General features: G+C 36.1%; 1 protein-coding gene across 3 annotated transcripts in view; it reads left to right on the top strand.

The window, feature by feature from the left end:
• The window catches only part of Rassf8 (Ras association domain family member 8), a 119,041-nt gene that overhangs the window by 41,544 nt on the left and 55,984 nt on the right, over positions 1 to 21,513 (top strand). For all 3 annotated transcript variants that reach the window (XM_004845741.4, XM_087213983.1, XM_021259073.2), the window contains one exon: positions 6,466 to 6,569. The gene's annotated coding sequence lies outside the window, so the exon portion shown is untranslated. The remainder of the gene's footprint in view (positions 1 to 6,465; positions 6,570 to 21,513) is intronic.

Genomic DNA, 21,513 nt, shown 5'->3' with positions numbered 1-21,513 from the left:
TGGGTTCTCATTTATTGAGGGTGCAAGATTGTATGCTAGATGCAGTGTCCATGAAGAAGAAGTGAGGCAGGATTCCCTCGTACAGTATGGACTGGGTCCAAGCAATAAGGCAGCACAGTATGGAAACCTCCACAGAATCCTTTTAGTTTGTTTAAAGACACTGTATTGCTGGAGGATGCTTTACACCTTCATTTGCATAATTACCTTTGTGGTTTACTTCATTTAAGTTAAAAACTACATAATGCCTTTTTTTTCCTGGTTTTAGAAAGTAACTCTGTGAGTGAGCATACCTGTCCCCCCAAATCCCTCTGCAAACTCACACTGTGCCTCCAATAGAGCCCTTATACTTTGAATAATAGTTAAACAGCTTTATGATGTCTTCTTTACAGAAAGATCCTACTTTTCTATGCTTCAAGTGTCTTAGTCACTGTATATTCCATCTCTTTGAATGTTGTTTTTGTAACTATGTCCTACTCATTTTTTTCTTTAATCACTGGACCACACCATTGACCACACTTTTTTTTCTTAGTGCTTGCTTAATATAACCCTTTAATATGACCCATGATCACATGTGTGTTCTATCATGAATTGGTTTCTACTCATGTGATCATGTTTGTCTTAATCTATATGCACTTACCAGTGTGTACTCCCTCCCTCCTTCCCTCACCATTCAGTATCCTGCCCTCCCTTTCTTCTCTACTGATTCAAATTGGGGTAATAGATCATCAGCAGAAGACGCCTAGATAATTTGATAAATAGTGATCAAAACTCTAAAGCTAATCTTCTGAAAACAGCTCTGTCTGACAGATGGGATATTGCAGTGTTAGCCAGAGGAAGGAGACCCTGTCCAAGTAATTATCTAGGAAAGTTTATGAATTGAGTGTTTCAGGCTGGTTTAAACAAAAATGATTGCTCAACTTTTTAAGAAACAATTGATCATATCCCTTTCTTGTCTTATCCCCTGCTGCTTTTCTGATTTTTTGAGTGACATTTAGTACTAGATCATAATGCTACAAGGATGCATTTCTATTCCTTATGGTCTATGGATCCATGTACAGTGTTAGGCTGGCAGGTGTGCAGTAGAATGTGAACAATTACTAAGAACAATAGGGGACAACCTGAGATGGGAATCTGAGTTTCTATTAGGGTTCCACTATTTATTAGCCATATGAACCTGAAAAGATACTAAATCTTTCTGAAATCTTAGTTTCCACATCCTCAAAATGAGGACTGTTGTGTACAGTGTATGAATGGCATACAGTGATACCTGGCTGTAATTTGCTGTCAAGTAATACTTTTAAGTGACTATGATTATTTTTAAGTGACTTACTACTTTTAAATACCCGTTAAGAGCATTCTAATCAAGTCACCCAATCTTTCTGATCCTCAGCTTTGTCATCTGCATAATGAGGCTGTTAATACATTAATATGAAAACACTAGAAAAATTTATAGCCATATACAAATATGAGAGTCTTATTTCATGAAGTTTTCCTGCATATTCACCATCCAGAAGCAATTTCTTTCTTGTATAAATTTTTTCCAAGCCTTTTGGTGTTTACCAGACGTTTATTTGGCATTTTTGCTACTAGATACTAGTTATGTCTGATAAATATTGCAGAGATAGTAGAAAGAAATCCATGTCTTCATTTTTAAAATCTTTACCCTATTTTAAATACATGGGCTTGGTACACAGTAAAAGATAATGGGAAGTAGGGCAATAAGTTTCTCGGAGGGGAAGGGAGAAGAAGAACAGGAGATGAAAAAGGGTGTGAAGATGTGTTATGACGTACACCAGCTCCACACAAGGAAAGTAAACATCATGTGCTACAAACATGTACTAATAAATAAAAACTTTAAAAAATAAGTATACAAGCTTGGTAAATGTTTGTTATATAATTAATTTTTTTATTGCTTTCTGCTTTGCAAATAGTATATCATATAGCATCATGATGGACTTATTTTCATGAAAAGTTTTCCTTATTTCTAGAGTCGTTTTATTTTTTTAACATTTTATATGGAATTTGTAAAACCTTAGAAAACTTTCTAACAGTGCATCTTGATTTTAGCAGAATGGCATTATATTTGAAACTATGTAAAGTTTTGATGTCAAAAAAGGAAAAAAGCACCTGAGTGTTCTTACCCTTTCCTCTGTTAGAAAAACCAGACATTTAGGAGTATTTCAGACTTGTATATTTGTGGCTTTAATTTATTTTGTAGAAACAAAGATTCGTTTATGGAAATGAACTACCACATTTTTTCTGTACTGAAATATTTAGAATTTCAGATATATTCTCTCTTTCCAGTAAAAAAAATGTACTTTTTTGTTTTTCATTTTAAATTTTTCAGGCATCTTGGAGTGTCATAGAATAGAGAAAAGCTGATTTCCTTCAAAACTTAGTTGACTTGTTCATATCTGACCTAGAATACTTGAACAACCAGAGAAATAACCTTTTCTCATTTCTATAGTAATAGAAATGCCACTTTTGTTCATTGATTGTCCCTCCTGATGGGCCTACTTTGAAGTAAGGGAACATACCCAGCAGTTAATCAGCAGTCATTAAAAGACATCAGGAAATGAAGGGCTTGCATCTTTTATCTCATTTGTAAAAAAAAAAAAAAAAAAGCAAGAAAGGCAGAGCTCCTTAGAGTTTACAGTATTTTGCTTTTGAATTGTTCTTCAGCATTCTGTTTTGCTTACGTTTAGTGTTTAGGAATGCAGTATCCCAATATTGTATTTATTAACATCAGTTACTCCTGTTTGCATTCTTATACATTATTTAACTTAAATGAAGGTTGCGTGGATGTTATTACGTATATTACTTATCTGTTTCCAAATACTAAGTTGCCCCAAACCTAGGGTCTTAAAACGGTAACTTTTAAAATCTCATCTCATTTCTTTCAGTCAGGAATCCAAGGATGGCCTAGATGGATGATTCTGGCTCAGGATCTTATACAAAGTTTAAGTTCAAGTGTCGTACCAGGTTGTGTGTAGTCTATATGAAGGTTTGGCTGGAGATGGAATGTCCACTTCCAAGGTGGTTCACCTGCCTGCCTGGAAAATTTGTGCTGGTTGTTGGTAGGAGGCCTGTTTCTTACCATATAGACCCCTCCATAAGGCTTCTTGAACTTCTGTACAACATGGGATGGGTTATCTTATGGCATGAAATAAAGAGAACATGATGGAAGTTGCCATGTCTTCTCTGACATTTCCACAATATCCTACTGGCTGTGTAAGTTAACTGCTCGTTGTGGGAAGATACACAAGGGTATGAATACCACAAGACATGAATCTTTGGGAACTGTCTTAGAGCTGTCTGGATACTGAAATAGGAGAATGTTTAATCTTTGGTGTGTTTTTGTAAGTTCCAATTAATGTTCAAATATCCTTAATTTAAATTTTCCTAAAAGTAATATAATTATTGGGGTATAAAGTTTTCCAGTTTCTCTTCCTTTCCCCCAAATTGTGCATCTATTATTGGTTTATTTCAACTTTTATTTATCTAACACATATCTGATTTTCAGGTACATAGTAATAGGAGAATTACATCTTAGGAGAAGAGATTAATTAGAGAGGCAAGGCTTGTCTGAGGATAACCTCAGCACCACTGATCAGCCCACTGACATTCTGTAAAACTCTCAAGTTCATCAAGCCATCAGTGAACATTTCTTGAACAATTCTCATATGTGAGATATTGTGAATGTATCAGTGCAAAATGTCTCTGCCATCAAGAAGAGGCAAATGTGTAATTATAATTTATGCTGAGTATTATAATGCAGCTACAGCTGTTGAAATCATGGGCTCAGACATCAATTTGTTTGACTTTAATTTCTGGTTCCCCTCTTAGTTAGCTATATGCCTTTCTATTCTTTAGCTTTCTCTTGTGATTATTCCCTTGCTACAGCTTTTGTACCCCATTAGGTTGTTGTGAGGATTCAGTAAACAGTGCCAGTAAGTACTAAGTGTTAGCCACTTGAGAATACCTAGAGTGACTAATTTGAGTGAGGAAAAGTTCCAGGGGTGAAGAGAAGAAATGTCAGGGCTCTCTTGGAGAGTGAGTTAAGAGTTTGGCCAGGACAAAGAGTTGTTGGGCCTGGTTATGGGGTGCCAACCTGAAGTGGAGCTTGAGGCAGGAAGTTGAGCAGTGGTGAGACTGGGGCGTGCCAGGTGGTGGCTTTGGGAGACCAACTGGTGATGAGCTTAAGACAGTGGCCTGAGAAGGTGCCTGAGCTCTCAAACAGAACATCCTGTACCTTATAGGTTTTTTGAGATCATTCCTACTTAAATTTCAGGTATCTTATGACTTCTTTAAGAACTCTTAAAATTACTAGATTTTACATGTATTTTATAACTACTGTTTACAAAAGAGGTTGCAAAAAGCAAAAGTTTGAGGTTTTTTTTGAAGGCTTTAAAAAGCAGTCAAATGTGATAGGATTTGATCTCTTTGTTTTGTCTCTGTAAAGTGACCTGGCTAAGTGAACACTGCATTGAGTAGTTAGGGCAGGTGTTACAATCAAGAAGAAAATCGATGCCTGAAAGAACTGGGAGCAGGGGACAGGTACGTAAGAACCCAAGGGTCCCAGTTTCCCGTCAGGTTTGGAACTTTCAAGGACATCCCTAAAGCACATTACAGGACCTGGGCAGAACTGGGGTAGCCCCATCCTGCTTCAGAGAGCCTTGACCTGTTGAGAGTTTTGCAGTTATAAAAATCTGAAAAGGAGAGATTTTAATCTCAGCATATGTGTAAACTAGTACATTTTGTACTATATATGAGGGAATACAGATATTAATCCTCTTGGCCTTTAATGTCTCGTTCTGGTAATAACCTTATTTTGTGAACAGAAGGGTGGTAAAGATGTCAATTTTAGACTTTCCTTCTCAACTGCTCACTTTCCACTTTAAAAGTTTTCTTGAAAACAACTAAAAAGAGAGATGAGTGTTTAAAGATGAGTAGGAAGAGATTTTGACTTTGTAACTGAGTATTTTTACCAACCAGACTGAAATTCCAGGTAACTTCAAGGCCCAAGGATGGGAGGTAGTGTAGTTAAGCCTGTGCAGCCTCTTGTCACTTGGTACTGAAGTCTTCAGCAGAGGTGACCTGCCTTTGCCATTTGGATGTCACTTTCATTTGACATACTCTTTTACCAAGTCACTTCAAACTCAGATTGGTGAATGTCTTCTCGTTTTCTTAGGAGGGAGATAGATCTAGTTAAAGCCAGAAGCTCTCCCCCAGCATCTGGTATAATAGGATGAAATAGGAATTCTGTGATACCTAGTTGGTTTAAACCCTATTTATTTTCATCAAGAAAAAAATGTTACCACTACACTTTTTCCCTTAAAATTTGGAAGGAAGCACTTTTGCATTGTAACTGTAACACTATGTACAAAAAATAATCAGAAAGCAAATGGCATTTTTGTAACCAATATTAAGTTATTGAAGTGTTAGTCTAGTCAATCTAGTAACTGGATTGGAGACAATGCCTCCATTCAGGGCACCAGCAGCCGTGTAGGGAGAAAGGCACTGTGGAAGGGCAAGCAATAGACCCCTGCCCCCTTCCTAAGTTGTGTTTGAAATTTATATATTTTCTTCCATTTCATCAAGCTTGCGGGTCCACCTTTTTTTTTTTTCCTTATGCTATTTCTAATTTGATATTTCATGACTAAAAATTTAAGAACTGAAACATTTTTGGGTGATGTTTTTTATTCATAATAATAGCTTAATGTCTGGATATATTTTTAAAACTGCTTGATAGAAGCTGGTCTTGTTACTAAAGTAAACTTTTCTATAAATAAGTGCGGAAACATCTGTGAAGGGCATAGTCTGAATGTGGCAGATAGATGAATTGCGTCAATGCTCTCATGGCCAGGATTTCTTCCTTAGGCTTGCCTTATAACTAACATGGCAGAGCTTCAGACGGTCACAGCACTAGGCAATAAAGTGTTCAAAAGAAATGTTACTGAGTTGCCCTCTTTGTTAAGCCAGACAGTGGTAGTAATATGTACTAATCAAGGAAAACTGGTATGTTTTTGTTACTTTTTAGATCTGAAAGCCTGAGATCTCTCATTCAACTTCATTTTTAGCCCTGGCTTTAAGCAGTTTTCCAAATATCTGTTAACTGCTTTCAAGAAATTAATGTGGTATTGCAGAGAGATTTGGTTAATAGAAACAGAAAGCAAGAAACCTTCCTAGAATGTGAAGGGCTCATCAGATGACCTTTTAAAAAACAACTGAAATTCCCTTTTCAAAGTCATAAAAATGCTAATTGAAACCAAACCAAACAAACTCATCCACAAGTGTTGCAACTCAAATAACTGAGGGGGAAGGTGGGGGGAAATTACTCTTTGCCAAACTGATACCCCAAGCTAGTGAATTTGCTCTTTGAAAACTGTAAGTTTAAGGTGAGTGATTTAGCATTTCTAAGATAAAAATTAGCTCAGACTGTAAGAATGTTGTGTGCCTTTCCAGGAGCCTGCTGTGGATCCTCCTAGAATACCTGTCTGGTGCTGCGTGGATCTGATCCTCAAAACTACCTCATTCTGGCCCTGGTGGGAAGACTCCAGTGTAGTGAGGTGAGTCAGAACACTTGTACTCCTGACCTGCGTCCTGGAAGTATAGTATTACTCTCAGTGACTGAAAAGAACTTCTGGAGTTTGGAGAGACATTTATAGATATATTCACTCGTGAATTGGGGATCATTTAAGATGTATATTTAGAGAAGTAAAGTTAGTGATAATCTTTTGTCACTAATAGAATTCCTATATCTAAATCTGTGTTGACACTAAAAGCATCTTAAAGAATGCTAAGGGTACAAATTTGTAGTCTGAAGCAAATGTTTTTAGGGTAATGTATTACTGCTCGTGGGCTTTCTGTAAGAGCACTATTCTGATGCTTTGAATTGGGATGGGGGTTACTCTTTTAAAGCAGGGATCTTATTTATTTATTTATTCTGAAAGGGGTACCGATGATCAAACTTGGGACCTTGTGCTTGTGAGGCAGGCTACAGCACCTCTTAGCCAAATCCCTGGCCCAGGAATCTCTTTTAAAGTGGACAAGTCTTTCAAGCAGAGAAGGTTTAGAAAGTCTTGATGGTTAACTGAATTTTTTGACAGTTCTTTGTGATAGTCTTGGTAAGACTGGAATGACTTATAGTTTGAGCTTCTATCTCTTCAATAATGTCTATAATTGACTTCCTTAAGTAAAAGTGGGGAAAAATCTCATAAAGTGGGTATATGCAACCAGGTTATGTTTCACTTGGTTTTAGTATGCTTGCTTGCATGTTTTTTGTTGCTTGAACATGTAAGTGATTTATTGGTCCCAAAAGAGAAAATAATTTGACCTTGTTTGTAGTAAGTGAATTACTTATGAATAAATTGTTCACATTTTACAGGTGAATAAACTCTTGAAGGGCACAAACCAGTGTGCTGTCTCATAAATTCCTTAGTTCATTTGCAAAAGTTATGTGCTTGCATTTTTGACTAGATGACTCTCAAAGGTCTCACATAAATTAATCTCCCCCTGAAATAATAAAGCATAACCTTTAAAGCCTTCTAATAATTGCTAGGTTATGTGAAGGGACTTAGCTCCTAAAACTATGAATCCATATCCTCAGTGATTTAATTCTAATGTAGACCTTTCTGTACATTTTTTGTGACATTACCAAAAACTATGTCTATAAGGCCACAAGCATTGAGAGTGAAAGATGGTGATTCTAGTAAGGCAATTTTGTTACTTCTGTATGAGAACTTTAAAGTCTTAATTCAAGCCCTATTCTTAGTGTGCTGCTATTTATAATATGATTTGAAAAAGAAAAACATAAAAATGTTTGAGTTTAACTAACATTCTCTTTGTGATTGGGCAGTCACTTAAATTGTAGCTTCCATTCCCAGGAAGCTATGCAGTGAAGCTTTCTTTTATATGTTAATTATTTTCTACTTAGAAAGATTTATGTGTGAGTTATATCAAGGAGAACTGGTTTGGGCTTGTTGTTTAAGGATTTTGTGGATTTGGGTTTGAACATTTCAATTATTTGATTTCCCTGGGTCACTCAGAGTTATGCAGGTGGGGATCCTGTGAATTGGTTGGATTTTGCTGATGAAGTTTCCATCTTTTGCTGTTTCTTCTCAAATGCTTTTTGTGCCCAAGATTAGCAGCCTTTGATTTTTGACTTATAGTGCAAAGACTATGTTAGCTTGCTGAGTTTTCTTTTTCAAATGAGCTTTTATGTGTTTTATTTTTATCAGCACATGTTTGCAGGCCATAATGTTTACATTCTTTGTGTGGAGTTGGTACATGCACATAACCCGTCTTAGTTCCTTTTTTCGTCGTCCTTTCTCTCCCCTCTCCCCTGCTCCATCTCTTGGGCCCCTTCCCATCTGAGAAAGATCTGTCTCCCTGTTTCCTGTTATCTGTCTTTTATTTTGCTCTTTACTTATAATTTGGGTTTCTCACATAAGAGAAACCCATGTTTTAAGTAAATGAAGGATCTGCCCAGGGCTAAGGTGTAGATATGCATAAAAACTTTCTAGCCTCTGTTGGATTCTGAAGTAATAACCCTGCTTAACCTGCAAGAGAAGGTGAAGTCCCTAAGCCTTTCAGTACTGTAATGTTAACTTTGGTGGGTAACAAAACCAGCTTTGAAGTCTTGTTATTGCTACACTGTAAAATTCTCTCCCCCCGCCGGCCCTGGGCTACTTTAAATTTTTAATGTCCAACAATCAGAAGATCTCTACTTAATATTTTCTCCATGAAGATGCAGTTTTCTTGAGTCCATTTTTCTTTTAGAGAATGATAGAGAATAATTCACACTCTATCACAAGGCACCTTTGTTAGGTTTATAAATGTAAACTGTGAAAACATTTTAAAGCTTATATTTTGTGTGGAAAGACATTTGGTACAACAGAATACATTTTATGGATTATTTGTTTGCTTTTCTTTATGTTCAAAATAAGACTACAATCTTCTCCCAGCCCCTTTTCTGATACTTTCCTGTAAAAAGCATTACTGAGGGAAAAAATAATGATAAACAGGACTTAGCTCCATAATCTTCTTTCAGAACTGCCCTGCAAGTAATTTCACATAGTTTCTAGAATGAGGCATATGGTGGCAATATACTGTACCTCTGCTAATGAAAAGTAGTTTTGAAATACTCTTAAGTATTTTATATTTAAATGTGTGTGTGTGTGTGTGTGTGTGTGTTTTCAGTCTCATGTTGATTTCATGGAAAATACTTTTTTATGCTTATACTTGGTTTTAAGGGTTTAGATGAGAATATTTGAGTAAAACTTGTAAGGAGATGTTTATTGTTGTTACGGATAATTTGTGCACACAGATTTTAGAAGGCTTGAAATAGTCTGCCAGAGAAATCAGCTTGGTAGAAGGGTAGGGGGCATTTTCTGTTATTTAAGTTGTCATAGTAACTTGCATCAGGATACTTATTTGGAATCCAAGCCTAAAGAATTTCACCGATAATAAACATTCCAATTCCATTCATCATTCTTTCTCTTTTTTTTTCTTTTTTGGCCGAGAAAGGAGCTATCCATTGTGACCTAATTATTATATTTCTGTTTTTAGAGCATAGGGAGCAGTTTGCCTGTTTTAGCAGTTTGAAACTTCCTTGGTAGACTAAAACTGCAAAGATAATAGCTGTTTATGTTTGAGATGGACGTTTTCTCATGTGTCACATAGCATTTCAAGATAGGTTCAGTATCATGGTTAATGAAATATGAAAGAAACAGGATTTGATAAGAATTGACAAAGTTGCTACATCCACTAGTTGACATGCAATACTCCTATTAAGAGTACTAGAATCTGATTTTCATAGAGCACTTATTAGGAATATTACCACTTTCTTAATGTCAACTTGTTAATATTTTTATGTCATATAGTATAGTCTTAATTAAGAACAAAGTGGGTTTTTTTTTTGGTACCAAAAATCGAACTTGGGACCTTGTGCTTGCGAGGCAGGTGGCAGAACCACTGAGCTAAAACTGCGGCCCAAGAACAAAGTTTTAGTAAAAAGGATGAGACATACTATAAAGTATAATTTGAGAAACTGTATCAAGGTATTATTTTTAGGTACCCTTACAAAATAGGCTGTTGTTTCTACAGAAAAAGCTTTTCTTAGGATTTGCTTCTCTCTTGCCTTCTGTAAGGTATTAATTGCTAATGAAGATTATTTGGATTTGAAAACATTCTTCTTAAGCAAGGAACCGTAGAAGAAATGAAGAGAGGGAGGAGGGGAGAGAACATGCATTCATGTGTACATATGTGTACATTCATTTCAGGAAGTTTGGAAAAATGTAAAAGATCATGCCAAGATAATTAATAAAAAATACACAAAAGTGTTTATTGGGAAAATGAGTAGGAAAATAAAATCACTTATTAATTACCTTACTGTCTAGAAATATTTCACTGTTAGTATTTTATGGAAAGTATCTACAATTTTATAAAATTATATTTTATACAAAATTGGGATTAAGCTGTCAATAACTGAAATACTAATAGTGGTGAAATGCTAGAATTATATGCTGTTCGCATTAGCGCCATCCATGCTGTCATCACTTCTATCTAAAAATGCCAAGGCAGCATGTTCAGAAAAGAAACAGGGATGAGAGAACTACTGGAAAGGAAGATCAAATTATTTCCAGATAAAAGATGTCCAAGACAGTCAAGTAAAAGTATAGTAAGTTTTTATTATAAATAATATAATTTTGATATAGTAATAATCAGTTTGAAAATATGAGAAAAAGAGTTCCTTCATATAGCAAAAGAAAATATGTTAAGGATTAAACTTCGCATGTGCAAGAAATGCAAATGACCTGTAGGAAGGAAACAAACTACTCTGAAGATGAAGAGACAGCATTTCTGGTTACAAAAACAATTCTTAATCTATTTATATTTATGTAATGCAAATCAAAAATCTCAGTAGAGATTTTTCCATAGATAAGTGATTCTGAATTTCATTTTTATAAGACCTAAAAATGCTTAAGAAGAATAATAAAGGGAAAGTTGTAATGCTAAGTATTAAATTTTAAATAGAGGATATGCGAAGCCCTGGGTTTGGTTCCCAGGACCACAAAAAGTCTATATTTCACTGGTAGAGTACCCCCCAAATAAATACATAATAGTATGATGCTGATAAATATTTGTAACTGCATAAAAAAACTCAAAAGAATGGTGAATTTCTAAAAAATACCATTGCAAATAATGAATATAAAAAATGCGGTAATATACTAGGAGACATTATAATATCTGATTTTGGGTGTGGGGAAACGTACTAAAGTACAGAAGCAAAAGTTGAAACATGGAAATGATTCAATTATGTAGTTACAATTAAAAATAATTAAATTTTGCATATATCAAATGACAAGGAAAACAGTCACATGGATAAAGTATTCAATTTATATATCATATTCACAGGGTGATAGGTAGATTAAAATATATAATTTTTATTATAAAATATATGGTAGAATTATATAACAAATAGAATTAATACCTTTATTATATAAAGTATTACTGCACACCACATGATGCCCCATAAATATGTACAACTTATGTTTCACTTAAAAAGTAGTTATTTCAAGTCAGGAAAAAATAGTTATTTCAGCTCAATAAGAAAATAAATAATTCCCAATTAAATCGTTTGTGACTCTTACCAGACAGTTTAAAAAAATACAAACTAATGTAGACTTAGGGATTTATTTCAATCCAAATAATTAAAAAGAAATATATATGACATATAACATTTTAAAACATGTAGAAAACACATATTAAAAACCTATACATAAAATATAATATGTGGAGCCCTGTGAATCCTTGATGTTGGCAGTGAGAGAAGATCAGAATGCTCATCTGTTGCAGCTAGAAGATAGTATACAGCCAATAAAATAATTTTCTATCTACGTACCCAAGGATTTTTTTTACTATTTATTAAATGGGAAAATAATAGTAGCTTAAAAAGTACAATACCAGGACATAATGTAAATTGTCACCTTATTCTGATTTTTTTTCCCCATGATACCGGGGGTTGAACCTAGGGCTTTTGCACTGAACTGCATCTCTTTTTATTTTTTATTTTGAGACAGGGTCTCACTAAGTTGCTAAGTTGTCTAGGCTGGGCTCAAACTTGTAGTCCTCCTCCATCAGCCCTCCAGAGAACTGGGATTATAGATGTGTGCTGCCATGCCTGACCTAACCTTATTATTTAAACTATTTATATACACAAAACTATAGGAGAAAATATAGCAAAGCATTGATGATGATTATCTCCAAATGGTAGAGCCACGGGAAAATAATTTCAATTTTCATTTAAAACATCCAGAGTCTATAAAACAAATCTGTATTACATTTGTGGCCATAAATTTGGAAATAGGTTGTTTTAAAAACAAATTGAGGTTGACTTGAATGTAAACAGATAATAAGTTTCTCATAGAAGATATAACCTGGCTGAATGAGGTAAAAGGAAAAAAAAAAACCAGTAAGACCCATCAGTATGCTGCCTAAGGAAACTTACTTCTTCAGCCAGTTAAGACAAACATAGTCTGGAAGTGAAAGGATGGAAAATACCGTGTAAGCAAGAAGCAGAGACGATCAAGACTAGTAGCTATACTTATATAGGATAAAAAAAATATAAGTCAATACCTGTAAAAAAAAGTAATGATAAAGGGGTCAATTATATAAGAAAAAAATAAATATATCTGCACATAACAGTGTAGCACCCATTTATGTAAAGTAACATAATTGCATCTAAAGGAGAGAAGGACTTTAACATAGTAATGGTTTGGGACCTGAGCATCCCACTTTCATCAGTGAACCCACCATCTAGACAAATAAATAAATAAATATCTGAGTTAAAACTATTCTATAGACCAAATGAACCTAACAGACATATACAGAGCATTTCATCCAACACCTGCAAAATACACATTCTTCTCAACAGCTCATGCAACATTTCCTAGGATAGACCATATATATTGGACCACTAAGACAAACCCCAACAGATGAAAAAAAAATTGAAATCATAGCATGTATCTTCTCTGATCATCATGGAATAAAACTATAAATCAACATGAAGAACTTTAGACATTGCACGGGTAATAAAATTAAACATTCTATTGAACAACCAATGGGTCAATAAAGAAAAATCAAAAGGAAATTTAAAATTTTCTTGAAACAAAGGAAAACAAAAATACAACATATCCAAACCAATGGAATACAGCAAAAGCAACACTAAGAGGAATGTTTATAGCCTTATATGTGTACATACATGCAACCAAAGCAAGTAGAAAAAGGCGTTCAATGAAGCTCAAAGAACAAGAATAGTAAGAACAAAACAAATGCAAAATTAGTAGGAAAAATAACAAAGAGCAGACATGAATAAAATAGAGGCCAAAGAAATAGGACAAAAGGTCAGTGAAGTAAGGAATTGATTTTTTGAAAAGATAAAATTGATAAAATTTTAGCTAAAGTATGCAAGAAAAAAGGGGAGAAGACTCAAAAATTAAAATCACAAATAAAAAAGAGACATTACACGTATTACTGTAGAAATACCAAAGATTATTAGAGACTATTCAGAGCAGCTTGTATTGTAACAAATTGGAAAACTTAGAAGAAATAGATAAATTTCTGGGCACGTTAGTTAAAAACCAAAATTGAACAGTGAGGAAACTCAGAAAATCTCACCAGACCAAAAACAACTAACAAGATTATACAAGTAATAACAAACCTCCAAACAAAGCAGAGCTCAGGACCAGCTAGCTTCACTGCTGAATTTTACTAGGCCTTTAATAAAGAACTAGTACCAGTTCTTCCTAGACTATTTCATAGTGTTAAAAGGGGTCATTCTATGAGGTCAGCATTGTCCTGTAACCAGAACCAAAGATATAACAACAGACAACCAATCAGTAATCCCTGGTGAATACAGATGCAAAAATTCTTAGCAAAATACTAGCAAATTTAATCCAGTAGAAAAAAAAAGATTATTTACTTAGTTACTTTTCTTGTGTTGCTTAGACAAAATACCCGACACTGAGAGTTCAAGGATTTATCTGGCTTACAATTCATAGAGATTTCAGTCCGTAATTGGCTGTCTCCAAGGCAGGGAGGCATAAGGGCAACAGTTCGTGGTGGACAAACAGCAGCAAAGCAACAAGAGAACCAACAAGCGACCTTAACAGCATCTTTCTGCCTCTTCATCCTATCCAGACTAGTTAGGACTGATAAGCACCCTTAATCCTAGTTCCCTTGAGTTTGTCATTGCACCATGAATCAGTCCCAGAGGCAAACACTCTAGATCAAAATGATCAAATATTGATTGCCAGTGACATCAAATCAAACTTACAAAAGTCTTTATGGATTAAATGAGGTAATTAAGACAGTTGTTAGTTTCATAGCTAGTAGTGTGTACTATTTACTTGTCCACTTCCTCTCCTTTGATTTCCAAATTTTGATGAACAATTCCATCTGGACAAGACATATAAGAAATTTTCAGGAAATATATCCAGATTGAGATACTATGCCTTTAAAGTGTATTACTTTATATTTATGGTATTCTTCCTGAATGTGGCTATTACAGTGGTTTTGGCTTTTTCCTAGCGGTGCTTATGGGTTTCTAGAGATTTCTATCTCCTTGGTGACTCGAATTGACTTTGGACTTAATGTCAGACTGCTGCCCTGGCACAGCCTCGGACCTCTCTCAGCACAGGACATAAACTAATGCGATGAGCGTGGTCAAATGACTCCCAGCAACAAGGAGTATCCTGGCCTGCTCTTTAAAAAGATGCAGTTCATTGCAAATAAACCACTTTTAATCTTAAATAAAATTTGATTATATACCACTTGAAGCAACTTTCAAGTTTAGTTTCTTTTGTAAGCCAGAAGTCCCTCTTCGGGTGGCCCAAATGAAACTGGTTGGATCTAAGATGGCCACCACTGTGGCCACCAGACAATCTCTTCCTTCATTATAATGCCATCTGCATACCAAACGACACACCCTGCACCATCATGTTCATTAATACACCCAGTTTTCTTATAAACTACCCCTTTGTGATATGCTTTATTTGTGCCTTCCTATTATTTGGATAAGTTGTTGTATAAATTGGTGAAAAACTGTTTTGTAAATGTTTTAAGTATGGATTTGTATATACATTTTTATAAAGAGATTTTGTGTGAATCAAAGACACTAGTTTTATACCTTAACTGCCCAAGTGGGTTTCTTCTGCCTGGACTTTGAAAAATGATTTGAAAAGTGATTGACTGCTTGGTAACATACATACCAGATATGGTTTTCTTGTTACATGTAAATAACTTCTACTAATAATACTAAACAGGAAGATGTAACATATCTCAAGGTTTAGATCTTTTGTAAAAGGAGCAAAGTCTTTTTTACCATTTTTTTCCATAGTCCTCTTTCTTAGCAAGTCTGCATTCAGATCTGGTATTTCCCAGTGTTTAGGCTTAAAAGACAAGTTACTGGGTAGAAAGTGGAGGACAGACAGGTAGCAAATGATCAATGTCATGTCAGGAATTCTGTAGTTGTGGAATGAAAAAGGCCCTATGGGAAGCTACTTTAACTGTGCAGAAGTGAAGGAAGGCTTCATGTAGAAGTCATTTCAGCCAGGTATTCAGAAGTGAGAGGTTCTTAGGTGGTGGTAAGGCCTACTTATGTAGGATGTAGCATATGCAAAGCCTAGAAAGAGAAGGCAGGTTGTGTCTTTGGGGAAAACAAATGCAGCTGGATGTGCATATTAGTGTGGTTGGGCCTGAGGTATCTCATGTAAAAGCAGCATTCTTTTTCTATTTTGATAGAAATAACCTTTTTTGGTAGGGTCACCGGGTGGGCCTAAGTTAATTAAAGGGATCAAAATTATTTACAAGTAAAGCTCTAATTGAAGGATAAAGAGAAAGTTCTACCTAAAGAATACCTTATCTCTAAGTACAAAAATCTCTCATGCTTTTATTCTTATTTCATTATAATCTCAAGAAATTAAACATTTAACATAGCCTCATTTCTTCAAAAGGCCGCTAGTACTTAAAAATATTCTTATTTAAAACAGTAGATGTAAATACATAACAAAGGCTGTGCTGTTCAGCCATTGATTGAATGTTGCTCCATTCATTTCACCATGTTCTGTGAGCTACTCTAGCTGATAGGCAATTTTAGTATGTAAGCTCTTTGCAAATTTTGCTTGTCAAGAAAGGAAACTATGTGTGAGATAAAATTATTAAAGGTCACCTTTTTTTGGTATAACAAATAATGCTTTCGGGAAGAACAGGATAATATTTATTGCCATTTCTATTCCATTTTTCTCCAAAGAACCATTTGAGTGTGTACCCTTAATCTTTATTATATCAGAAATAGAAATGCTGTGATTTTTACTGTTAATAAAATAATTTCATATAGTAGTATTTATATTTGTATTTGAAAAATAAAAGTGTCACACAGGTAATGTCATCTGAGCTCTCTAGTACCATTAGAGCCTGTCTCTGTTTGTAGTTTTGCACCAAAGCATGCTGCAAGCACATACATAGAATTCTAATCCTTTTTTCCTTGGGAAGTATTTTGGAGATTCCAATCTGAGGCTGAAAAAACCAAGACATAGTTGGAGATGGATTACACTCTTTCTGGTCTTCTTTTCTGAGTCAAAAAATATTTGTATGCCTCCTGGTGGTGCATGTAGCTAGTAGATAAAGGTCTGTTGAATAGGTGAATATCTCTGTTCACGGAGCCTAAATAACAACCCAGATCTTGTGATTTTTCAGTCAGTCCAGTGTTCTTTCCTATACACTGATAGTTTCCCATCTTCTTTTTTTTTTTTTTAGCTGCAAAATGGATTTTATATAGCAGCAGTCCTAGGGCTTCAAATTATGTAAAAGGCTTGTCTGTCAGCTTTAATAATTCCACCCTTTACTCCCAAGAAATCCAAGCTCACCAACAAGTCACGACAATGATAAATGTTAAGGACTTATAAATAGAGGACAGAACAAGTGATGGGGACCTAGTATCACCAAAAAGGCACAGAGAAGGGGAGACTGAGAAGGATCCACTAAAGTACATAGGAAGAAACAAAAAAAATTCAGTATCCTGGAAGTCAGGAGATAAAAGGTATAAGGTATCAGAAGGAAGGAGGGACAAATGGTCTCATATTTAGCAATGTGAAGGTGATTGGTGACCTTGATGAGAGAGTTTTGGTTAAGTGGTGGGGGTAAAAGCCTAGCAGGAGTGAGTTTGATAGAAAATGGAAGGTAAGAAAATGAAGACAGCCAGTATAAGCAATACTTTGAAGGAGTTTTGCTGCAAAGAGAAAAAAGAGGGGGTAGCCTTGTGGGAAATGGGATCAGAAGAAAGCTGTCTTGTTTTTTGTTTTAAGATGGGTAAAATTGTCTCTTATACAATGATGGGAAGAGTGGTGGCTTTGGAGTAAGCATGAGGCCTCAGACTCTCACTACCCTTGGGGCTCCAGTGCCTGCGGTGCCCGATTTCGAGGCCTCCATGCAGGGCCGACTAGATTCTGAAACTCTGGTGACAAAAGGCTTTCTCCCTCTCCAGGCTTGCATATAGGAGAGTTGATCAGGCACCGACCAAAGGTTTGGGCTTTAGTCAGAAATTAAATTAGAAATTAGGAATTAGAAAGGAAGATAGAACTAATTATATCTTCTCCATAGGCGGTGGCTTTCCTTCTTGTCCACTGGGACAGTAAGGTACCTGTTGCACCCACAGAATGTAAGCACTCCTTACACTCCTCTTTTTGGAGATAGTAGGAAAACTCTCTTTCCCTAACTACCTCTTCTCATATTACCAGTTGGAGATTAACTTAATATGCTTTAGTTTAATCTATTATCACCCTTTCCCTTTAATATCCAGGTGACTTAAACTGGTCTGAGGAGTAGGAGGAAGAGAAAGAATGCTTCTGGGCTAAAAAGTTCTATTGCAGTGATTGGAGAGAACAGAATGATGGGTTGGGGGCTTTGCATAACCAGGAAGCAGCATAAGGGACTTCCAGATACCACAATGTGGGAGAGGGGGACTAGGGAATAAAAAGGAGACTAGTCAGGCTCAGACTTGAGACTAGAAGTAGCTCCTCACTAAATACATTTGTCATTTGTTAGTGTTGTAAGGACCCTAGTGTCAGGTAAAAGGGCCGAAGACCAAGACCAGACCAGGCCACAACAAGCCTTTATTATGGGAATAGATCTGCAGGGCTGTCTCTGAACAAAGGAGAGACAAAAGCCATATGGCTGGGGCAGGGAGAGTCTTTTATAGAGACTGGGGTGGGGTTTGTAGGGGCTGAGGTGGGGTTGAGTGAGGTAGTGACTAGGGAATGGAGGACCCGGTGATCTCACTAGGTGGTAGGAGGTGAGCGAGTATTGGGTTACTCTCTAGGCGGGAACAGGGGCATACTGGGAAGAAGGGTTTGTTCTTTGGTGGGAGCAACCATCTTGGCATGACGTCACACAGGGGAGGGGTCAAGGCAGGATAGGAAGAGGGCAGCTACTATACATAATAGCTGCTGAGGTGATGGGAGACCTGTCACCTAGTACCATTTGTCTTTCCTTCCTTAGAATCCAGAGATAGTAGATATTTTTTTCTTGTTAATGCTGGGATTCTGCCCAGTGCAGATCTAAAAAAGATCTCGTGCAGCTACTTAAGCAAATTGCCCATCTTTATACCCTAGAAATCAAGGGAAGCCTTACAGCAGCATCTGTAGAACCCAGAAAAACAATTCTCTGTGCTAAAGTTTTTATTGCAATTTCTTTGAGATAAGTCCTGATACTGTGTTACTGTTCAACCAGTTATGTCTAAACTGAGTCTGTCATGTGTCCATGGAAAGAAATCCCCATTCAAAGTAGTAAGTACTGACTCTAAGTGAGTGTTGCATAATTAGTCCCCCTTGAGAATTTCCTTGGGACTCATTTTCCAAAATGATTAGTCAGATGTTTCCCAGAAGAGCTCTCCTTTTCCTTACGAGCAACATTGTTCTTGATAGTAGTGGATTGCTCTTCCAGTCCTTGTTTTCTCTCTGCCTCTAACCCCATAGACACTTGAATCAAGTAAGTGTGATACTACTAATTGAGACTGAATGTTTATCCCCCCACCCCAATTTATGTGTTATCCAATCACCACGGTGACTGTATCAGGAGGTAGGGCCTTTGGTAGATGATTAGGTCACAGTTGAGTCCTGAGAATGGTATCCTTATCAAAGAGGTGCCAGAGAGCTGCCTTGCCCTTCCACCACGTGAGTGAGGACACAGTGAGAAGGCGCTGTCTGTGAACAAGAAGGCAGGCCTTTATCAGAGCTGAAATCCAGTAGTGTCATGATCTTGGACTTCCTGGCCTCCAAAACTGTAACAAATAAATTTCATTGTTTGTAAGCCCCCATTTTATGATATTTTGTTATAGTATCCCAAATGGACTGATACCCTGACCCATGAATTTCAGTTTAAATCTGATATCTTTAAAGCATAGCACATACTAGCTCTTTAGTAGATGCTTTTTGAAACAGTTAGGTATCCTGTGTAGTCTGCTTAATGGTTTAAGATAGTAAAGTATATTAGTTAAAGCTCTGATTCCAGAATGACTGAATTGCAATTGGCTTTTCCTCTAATGAGGTATATATGGTCATAGGTAACTGCTCTGTGATATGGTCTCATCCAAAAAGTGACGATAATAGTAATACCTTCCTCATAAGCTTATTAAGACAATTAAATAAATTGATACAGTTAGAGAACTTAGAATACTGCCTGGCATATGGTAAGCACTTAACAAATGACTATAACAAAAGCTGTCAGGCATTTAGTGTTTAAAAAGTGAGAAAAACAAATTTCCACTTGTTCCACAAATAGCACTGTAACTGGCAAAGAATGTTGGAGTGCTACTTGTGGGAAGCGTAGTTATTTAGCCTTTTTGCAGTAACTGTAAATGTCTCCCTGTGTTTCTAAAGATGAAGGAATAGTAATCATCCTCCTATCCAGCTTAGATCAGTATATCACTCTGGACGTCTAAACATAACTTCCTCTCTGCCTCAATTTTACAAACACTTGAGTCAAATAACTGTGAATAACCCATACTCTTCATTAATTGAGACTGACTGCTATGGTTTGAATATTTGTGATCCCTCAAATTCATGTGTTGAAATTTAACCACCAATGTGATGGTATCAGGAAGTATGGCCTTTAGGAGATGATTAGAATGGAACTTTACCCTTTTCCATACTAATTTATATTATATAAGTTATATAGCATTTTTATATTATTGCTGAACATGTAAGTTGAATTTTTAAGAATATGTGGGGTCTGTGATTAGCATCCAGATGTTTTTTTCTTGGGCATCATGGATCCATGATGCTTCCTTGAGTTTTAAGAGCTGTGCAGTTTTTTCCATCTTATTTTGTTCATAGGGCAAGACTTACAGAATCAAAATAAAGGAGAATGTATGTTCCAGAATAAAGAGCTGACCAGATTTCATGTAGTCAGCAGCATGCTTTCCACAGGGCTCTTCGTTGTTGTAGGGTCAGTTCTCAGGGAGTTGGCAGTTCAGGAAAGGGCAGAATTCTCAGTGTGGTTGCCTGCAGGACTCCCTGCCATCTTGTTTCTAGGAAGCTAACTGTTTTATAAACCTATAGAGAACGGTGGCTTCTCTTTTGATAACTGCCCAGTGGGATAGCACTTTACAGTTTATAAGACACTTTTATTTTAACTTTTTCTTACTAGGGCTTGAAATCAATGCTTTTCACCCTGAGCTACATCCCCAGATCTTTTTTTTTCTTGGACACAGTCTCGCTAAATTGCTAATTTGTTCAAGCTGGGCCCAGAACTTGAGTCCTCCTGCCTGGGCCTCCCAGAGTGCTGGAATTATAGGGCAGTGCTACCACACCCAGCAGACACCTTTCAATACGCAAGTCTAGTCTGATGCTCCAGTAGGCTAGCAAGAAAAATATCCTTGTCAGCATCCTTATGAGAAGAAATGGGTCTGTATGTTTAGAGCTGCCCACGATGACAGTTGAAATAAGCCGTGAACACAGATCTACTGACCCCTAAAACCCTATGTCCTCCTGACTTTACTGCTTTTCTATCAGCTCACTAAAATCATATAAGGGTGTGGAGTAGTAGTCAGGACTATTAATTAGGAATCCTAAATATGCAGTTAACGAATTTCAAATAGGATTATAAGATTTGGTACTTGTTAGTTGTTGAAACTTTCTTTTTTATGATAAAAAAAAGACCTGTTTTCCTTTTAGCTATTTATACTGTTCATTCTTACTGGTTATAACCAATGTGATGTACATATTTTATATATGTCTGTATAAGAAACATTTTCTAACTATGTTTTTAATGGGGTTTTTCCTGTATCTGTATACTTGAACATTAAAGTGAGTTTCATGTGGTCGAAGTCTTTTTTCTTTTAATGTGGCTAGTGTTGAACAGGCCTACATTAAGACTCTTTTTGAAATTCTCACAAGGGTGTAATCACCAGTTTTTATCATACACTTGATAGGTAGGTAATAGTTCCAGGAAGAA

Source organism: Heterocephalus glaber, unplaced genomic scaffold, assembly GCF_053883595.1.
Source record: "Heterocephalus glaber isolate CG9 unplaced genomic scaffold, H.glaber_assembly_v1.0 deba00001444, whole genome shotgun sequence".
In the NCBI taxonomy this organism is placed as follows: Eukaryota; Metazoa; Chordata; class Mammalia; order Rodentia; family Bathyergidae; genus Heterocephalus; species Heterocephalus glaber.
This window is presented reverse-complemented; position numbering and strand designations above follow the sequence as displayed.